Source organism: Carya illinoinensis, chromosome 4 (genome assembly GCF_018687715.1).
Source record: "Carya illinoinensis cultivar Pawnee chromosome 4, C.illinoinensisPawnee_v1, whole genome shotgun sequence".
Lineage (NCBI taxonomy): Eukaryota > Viridiplantae > Streptophyta > Magnoliopsida > Fagales > Juglandaceae > Carya > Carya illinoinensis.
Genome location: NC_056755.1, coordinates 15,665,156 through 15,673,390, shown reverse-complemented (window position 1 = coordinate 15,673,390; position 8,235 = coordinate 15,665,156). Strand labels below are relative to the sequence as shown.

General features: G+C 37.1%; 1 pseudogene; it reads right to left on the bottom strand.

Annotated features, from left to right (window-relative positions):
- Positions 1-832: 832 nt before the first annotated feature.
- LOC122306283 lies at positions 833-5,734 on the bottom strand (annotated as a pseudogene).
- Between the last annotated feature and the right edge of the window lie 2,501 nt (positions 5,735-8,235).

Below are 8,235 nucleotides of genomic sequence, written 5' to 3'. Positions count from 1 at the left end.
CATGATCTTGGCAAATCATTCTTTGTCTCATCTTAACTCATCATCTCATCTCATTTCACCATTCTAACAAACTTTCTCAACAACCTTTGCATGATACATATGAAAACAAATAGAACTCCATTTGATATACACATATACTCCCCCTATAGGGTCTGTTTGGGAAATAATAGAATTTAACATATAATTTCAACATGATCAGTTCATTGCGTTGTTAATTCACCATTTATTACCCAATTCCTCTTAAGAAGTTGAGAATGTGTTAGTTAATTTTAACCATAATATGAGCTGAACAAATAAAAAACATAATCACTTCTTCAAATATTATAGAATGATGAGTACTCAAGGGAAGGAAGTAGGTAATAGATCAAAGCTCTTCTAAAAGTTTACATTTTGCTTCTTAATCACATGGAAAGTGGAAAATATATTAAAGAAAAATGAAAGAGAGAAGAGAATGAAGGAATAAAGCATCTGCACTTTGAAGTAATGAACACTATAGTATACATGCAAGAATTGAAATTTGTGAAGCTTTCTCCCGAACTCCCCTTCCCTCCTCAAAATATATATATATATATATACTCTCTCCATTCTCTGTCAAGAGTAATGCTAGATATAGTTTGGGAGTGTGTAGACCTCTCGTACTCTCTTGGAAAAATAGGGATCCATCATTAAAAAATGAGTTTTTTCATGCGGGTCTCAGATTTATCTATTTTTCAAGGAAAGTATGCGAGAGTTGTACGGATTGTATAAATAATTTCCCATGAAGCTATCTTCACAAAGAACAACTTCTGTTTGTGGCCAAAAGAACCAAAGAAAAGTGAATGAACAACAAAAATCAAAGAAGCATCTTGAGAACCAGTAAGGGTGTCACGAAGGGTGGAAACATCAAGCTCTCAGCATAACGATCTGCAATGTTTGGGTGTGAGATCTGAGTGAAGCCATTAATTATAAATGAAAAGCTTCTGGTTCCACTAAGGTCAGCCATTTGTAGAGCTAATAAAGCATAAACTCATAGAAACTATCAATGGCATGATCTGGTAGATATTTCATTCTGAGTAGATAACTGTAGCAATTATCACCTTCTGACTCCACCAAACAATGTAAGAAAACTGCCTCGCGCTTGAAATGGTAAGAACCAGGTTTACCAACTCGAGATTCTTCTTCTACTCTAATTTCTAAAAAATGTTCAAAGCAGCATCAAACACTTTTAATCATGCACGGATATGTCAGGAATTTTGAGTAACGTTTTCAAGCAATTTAGTTTTTGATAGGTACTGGAAGGGCATCAACCAAAATTTGAAACACTGGTCATAAAGCATCATAGAAGGGTTGTTCAAGGAATCAAGGGAAAGTAGACACCCAAGCTAGTAGCAAGGCAAGCAATAACACCTCAAAATTTGCCATGATCATCTAGGGGAAGTTAGTCTGAACAGGAAAATTGTTAGCATTGTTACAGAATAAACCACTAGCAAGAGATTAATTGAAAATGAACTATCTAGCAAATTTCCTTTATAGCATATGTGATACCAGTTGATTGCCAAAGTCAGATATACTTAAGCCAGTAGCTAGAAGCCCTATTAGAGACAAAAGGTTTCCAACTTCCACTCCTTTACAAATTGCATTTTCATGTTTAATAGCATAAGATATTGTAGAAGAATCCATGAGGCCATCCCAATTTTTTGGGATTACAGCTTATTTCAGTTGAGATGAATTGAGATAATGGAGATAAAGGTTTCCAAATTCCACGTCATTGCCATTGTAAAAAAAAACAAGAAGAAGAAGAAGACTTGTTTAAGTAAAGCAATGTGCGTATAATCCCCTTACCACTTTGTGCAGATGCTGCTGCAGAGATTGCTGGAAGTTTGGTAGCTGCAATTTCCATCAAGTCAAGGAACCTATCAATGGAAAGTGGGAGGCACAAAGAAGAAAATAGGAAGAACTACTATGTGCTGTAAAAATAGATTCAATTGACCATGGAGATTTTAACATTTCATACATATTTGTATTGCAGGTAGAAGTAGGGACATTAGATTTAGAGGGACAAGGTGCCTCAATGTTGTCATTAAGATCACAAACGAAGCCAATCCCTGAAGTCCTATCATATGTTGCATCTGAAGGCAAGGTTGGTAAAAGGCAGCCAGACTCTAAAGAAAACACGGATGAAGCAGAGTTAAATCTACAGAATACTCACCAAAGAAAGGAGTTCCCATAAGCATTCTTAAAATGTAACAACTTAGATTACCATAAACATCTACCTTTTGCAGCATCTTGCATCTTATAATGAGTAGAAGTAACACAATATTTTTCAATAACCAAACATTAGGACTTAGTGTAAGCCATATCTTCGATAACATTTCACTCCGTTCAAGTCTAATCAAGATTTAAAAAACTCCTTTTTATAGAGGAAGGGGGGAAATTCGTTTAGGGGGAAATTCAGTAACCAAAAGAAAGAAGTCTCGAATATAGCATAAGCTGAATCTAGTAAGGCCAGGATACTTTTCACACCGATGTGAAAGAGACCATTTATTGTGTACAGTATCAGCAAACCAATCTTCTGTAGTAATCAAATTGACTAAAATACTCACATCCTTGTAGATTGCGAAACGCTATGCCAAGGTAGCAACAAAGGAATTAAATGAAGGCATTTTCTATATGCTTGGAAACAACCAAAATGTAAAGAATCAAATTGCCGACAAGACTTGAGATTGTTAATGAATAAATCCTAAATTGCTTGTGGATAAGGTCTTGGACATATTTATAAGGTTGGAGCAAACCTTTCTCTTTGAACCAGTTTTATGAGATGAGTTAGGCTCATAAATTTCTTCATGGTATCAGAGTTTGCCACAAGACAAACAGGGGTCCATACTACTTACCTTGTGACAATGACTAAGAAAAATACTGACCTGCACATGAGGGAGGGTGTTGAAAAATAAATCTCACATTGCCTGAGGACAAGGTATTGGGCATGCTTATAAGGTTGGAGCAAACTTCTCTTTTTGAACTAGTTTTATGAGATGAGTTAGACCTATGAATTTGTTCAGAGATGAACACAAGAAAATTACAGGGAACATCAACACAAAACCTCCAAGATTTTGATGATTAAATAGCTACATAACAGAATTTTCAAACATAAAGACATTACCTTGAGATCCAACTGGTGTATCAAAGTAGTAAATTTCACCATCACGAACAATGAGACAAAAATCACACATGTCAGTATCATTTATTTCTACCAGGCTAAAATTGGAATTGCATTTGTTAGAGCTGACCTTGAAGAGAGAAATCCTTGAGGTTTATATGACAAAGACTATAAACATTGTGGGAGACATTAGCTTTCTGTAACATCATTCCTAGCGATACAGCACAATTCAAGGCTTGCAAGTTGGTGAGGAAGCTCTGTCGCTGCAATTGGTACACATAACTCTCCATGGCTTTGCAGCAAGCTGTCTGGTTACTTATCACATTTCCACATTCTTTCCAAACATTTGTCATCTTGGGAAAAACCAGTGGACAAACTGAAACAGATAATGAAACAAAATTGAAGATCAGTAAGAGGTAGAATTTACAGTTCCTAACAGATTGGTGCAAATCATAATGAAAAAGCACAACTAATGGATTGATCCAAATTTCAAAGAAACAGATGTTCTTTCCATCTCTTTTAATTATACTTTCCATGCTGACCTCTGTTTACATTGCACTTTGAAAGTCCTCTAAGAAACTATTTGCTGAAGAAGAATCAAGTTTACTGGCAAACCACCTGAGGACAAATTCTTGCAATCATCAATCCTGCCACCAGGGACCCCGTCCATATTTGAGATGCTATTTTGGGCAATTATTGTAGCAACATCCAGTACAGCATTTTGGCAACCTCGATCACAACACTCATCGACAGGATCAATCTTTTACAAGCATCCAGAAGTCTAGAAGAGTCCACGGTGTGCTCAAATTCGTCAACATCTGTAAGAGGGCAAGAGGCTTCTGTGAGGTTCTCAGGGTGGAAGGAGCATATGTTTTGGAGATCCTCATTTCCTCCTTTGCTCTCTGGGATCTTCTCTACATCTGAGAGGCAGTGGCTGGCATGAGGCCTGTTCAAAGCAAGGCTCCCAGAGTATTTACTGGACTGCCGTATAATAATCACTAGCGTGGCATTTAATTGAGGACAACATACCACATTGGCTAAATATGGTGCGAAGGAAGCCCAGCATGTTGTGAAAAATGATGACAATAAAGTGAAAAATAATATGAAAGAGAAAACAATCACACACAATACAAGATTTACGTGGTTCGGCAAATTGCCTACATCCACGGGAGCTGCAGAGGATTTTATTAATGAGGAATCACAATACAATGATGAGGTGATTTACTATTCTTCAATAGTGTTTCTACAATACGACCATATGATATAATAATCATATATATAGTCAAACGGCAGAAAAAATCCTAAATCCGTGTAAAATGAATGTTCACTCGAGCGGCATGTCTAGCACGCATCGAGCGAACTTCCTTCTCGCAACCACTCGAGCTCACTGTCGAGTTGACATCGAGCATTCGACTCTGCCTGACTTCGCTCGAGCGGCTAATGCCTCTGCTTGAGCAATGTAGACCAGACTCCACAGTACTCAACGCAGCATTCAATTGCAGATATGCTCATCGCACTTTCAGCAGCTATAAAGTTTAACGTACAGAGTCCTGAAAGATAATCAGCAGCATCCATTTAAGTATTTTGATGGAAGATGTCCCAAACGATTTTCATTATGATGAAGAACTTTGAAAGCATACAATATACATCAAAATTAAAAACTTACTGGTTCAAATTTACATTGAATAAGAAGGTCCCCCTAATTTATCAAAAATGGGCCATGAACTTTGGAGTTAATACTTTTGTTCCACCTTCCGTAGTGTGTGTTGGTGTTTTCACATGTAATAGAAAGACCAAAGGCTCATCACCATGCATTGCTTTAGTTGCAAAGACCCATCGTCCATTCAATGCTTCATATTAATATTTAGGATTGCTACTATTTTCTTTTTCTTTTTGTAAGTAGGATTGCTTAGAGTTTCTTCTTCTTCTTCTTCTTCTTCTTCTTCTTTTTGATAGGTAGATTGCTTAGAGTTTCTACCATGGCATTATACAACTATATACATAAAGAATAAATACATGACACAATGAAGCTACTTAAGTTGCATAGGATACTAAATGCACCCAGCAGAATTCACAAGGCAAGACAGACAAGGACTAACCAATGTTCTAAATTAAGCTTATGTGGAAGTCAAAGCTTCGTCATGTCACACCATTTGGCAGCATGCCCATGACTTTAAATTAATTATAAGGATTAGTGGTGGCAATAAAAGGAAGATAAAATTAGCACACTTAGGCATTGCTCTTGTATATATCATGTATACTTGGGCTCTTTCTACTGTTACGATCACTAAAATTTTTTTTACCGATAAAAATAAATAAAAGGAAGGTAAGGCAAACCTGATAATATCAGCACGGTGTTATTTGTGAATGGTGTCAATTGTGAAGGAGCTAAAAGAGGAAGAAAGGGCTGAGAGTCCCCAGCTGGAGATATATCAGGAGCCAATGCATTGACCTTGATTTTCGGTAGAACAGACTTTTTATATCAATAAAGGGGGCAAAGTGGGACTCACAAAGACCTGCACAGAGACATATGTACAGCTCAACAAGTGACTTGCATACACTTACAAGTGACTCGCATACTCTAATGTCTCTGTGCATACTCTAAGATAAGAGTCTTATCTTAGCCCATGCAGCGCAATAGGAAGAAACCATGTACAATTGAAAATAATGGGATAAAGTTTTCGTTAATACAACGGTATAAACATTTTCTGTACATTTGCATAAAGCTCCATATTTAGGTGTCAATCTATTAGTATACATTTTATGTAAGGATGGAATTAATAATTAATTCTTAATTACTGGCACGATCTGACATTCCTGTTAAATATTAATAATGTATGGCATATTATTTCAGATATTTGGTTGAAAATAGTATTTTGAAAATAAATTTTCCATGTGCTGTAGAGATATATAAAGCCACCATAATCAACACAGATTTGAAATCGAGTATGTAAGTTCACAGCTGGTCGTTATCCATTTGTAGGCTCCCTTGCTTGGTGCGCTTGCCGTGTTTCTTCCCTCTTCTTTTCCTTCTTCTTTAATTTTTTTTTTTTTTTGTTGTGTTTGCAGAGACCATGGATGTTACACGTCCCTTCATTTCTGTATGTACATTTTATATGATAATACACATTTTTCATGTCACAATTGTTCCTCTGTATCTCTAGATTTTTTTTTTACACAGTCTATTTGTCTGGCAGCCATGGGGGTTTTCTTTTTCGATGGGGTCACTTCGTATCTTGTTCCTTCGATTTCCCTGTCATATGCTGACTTTTGGCTTCCTAATGAGATTGGTTCAGTAGTTGATGTTCCGTCCATGAATCTGCGTGAATCTTGGTAGTTGGTCATTAATGTAAATCTGTTATCTCCCCGTATTGATGGCATTGGGTAACGCTCGCCACATGCATCACAAGATTCATGCTATTTGCAAGATTCGTGTTAGATTTAGTGAGGTGCTGCAATGCGTATGCTTCCCGAATCTTGGGGAAGGAATCATCGCCCTTTGCCTATATATAGTCCCTCCTTCTCGAGGAAGGAATTGTTGCCATTTGCCCTTAGATCTCCCTTCCTATTTCTCGAATGTTTTCAAAACTTTCATTCCTTTTGTGTTGAGTCTTAGCTGGCTACTCCTGACTCCGATGGGTTTTATGAGCCTTTTTGCACTATATCCTATGGTGGGCTTTTGTTGAGATAGGCGTATGGCAGTATCTCGAGGCTTTTGGAGGAGATCTCTTCGAAAGCAATGTCACCCCTCATTGCTATGAGGTGTGCTGTGAAGGTGGTGTGCCCCAGACCTTGCAGTTGAGTCGTTCGATGGTTTTTCCTATCTTAGAATACCTCGTGTAGTTCATGTTCCGTCATTACATCCCCGTGACAGGGATGGAGTAGGGCCTTATTCTCACGTAGGTGCATTCCAAGTACAACAAGGAGTGTACAAGAAAGTCGTCTAGCTAGAAATAGAAAAAGAGACAAGATAATCATGAAAATAATCAAGAATCAGTATGTTAACTGATCTTTAAGTTAACCATGCATCCTACATATCTTTTGTTTCAAGTCACTAGCTTATCAATTCACCAAAAATAGGAGCTTAGCACATTGGTTCCCCTTAAAATGGAAAAGTTAAACCAACTCTGATTTGGAGAATAAACACACTCACAATAGCTATACTAAGTTAAGCTGCAATAGCTATAAGAGCAATAAAGCATAGGATATGATACTAACTGGGAAATAATTTACAAAACCAATAATAGCATCAAAAGTCCACAATGCAGCCAAAAACTGAGCAGCACCAACTAGTTTCCCTCATAAAATAGTAGTTTCATGAAGGTCCAAGTACGTACAGGAGCTCTAAGACAACATAGAAACTGAGAGATCATAAGCTATGGAACAACTTACAGAGAACTTTTAGTATGAAGAGACAATATAGCAAATGAATTGTGGGAGTGCAAGAGATCCTTTTTCCCCTATGTAAGTGTCTCCCAAGGAGAAACGGGCATAGAAAAGTATGTGAGGAAAATATTGAGAGCTTATAGTATGAAGTCAAATGTCACGCACAGAATGGATGTAATGTGAAAGTAAATCTGGTTTCAACTTTCAAGCTCTTTCTGCCTCTTTTTACCATTGCTTCCCAGTTCACTTGTGTGGAGGGAAGTACGTGATGTGTTCACGTGATGGGTGACAGAGGCACGTGCAGTTGCTTGGGTAGTTGAGCTTGAGTTACCTCCAAACTTCTAAGTAGTGATCGTTTACATGGTGTCACTTCAATCTCTATAAATTAAGGATGAGACTCATAAATTTAAACATTCAATTCTCTCATTTTTTCAATCATTTGCACAATTTTGTAGAGAAACTTTGAAGGGAAAACTTAAGAATTGTTATAACAAACTTTGTTGTATCTTGGAGGTGAATTACTTGTAACCCGATAGCAAACTCTTTCGATTTGGGGCAATTATTACCTTAAAGATAATGTTCTACACACCTCAAAATCACATTTATTTTTTGGGATTATTGTATATGCTCAAATTTCTTTAACATTTTGCACCTTCCGATGTTGGTCAGAGAGGAGACAACTGTCGAATGGAAAGATATTGCCGTTCAAGGAA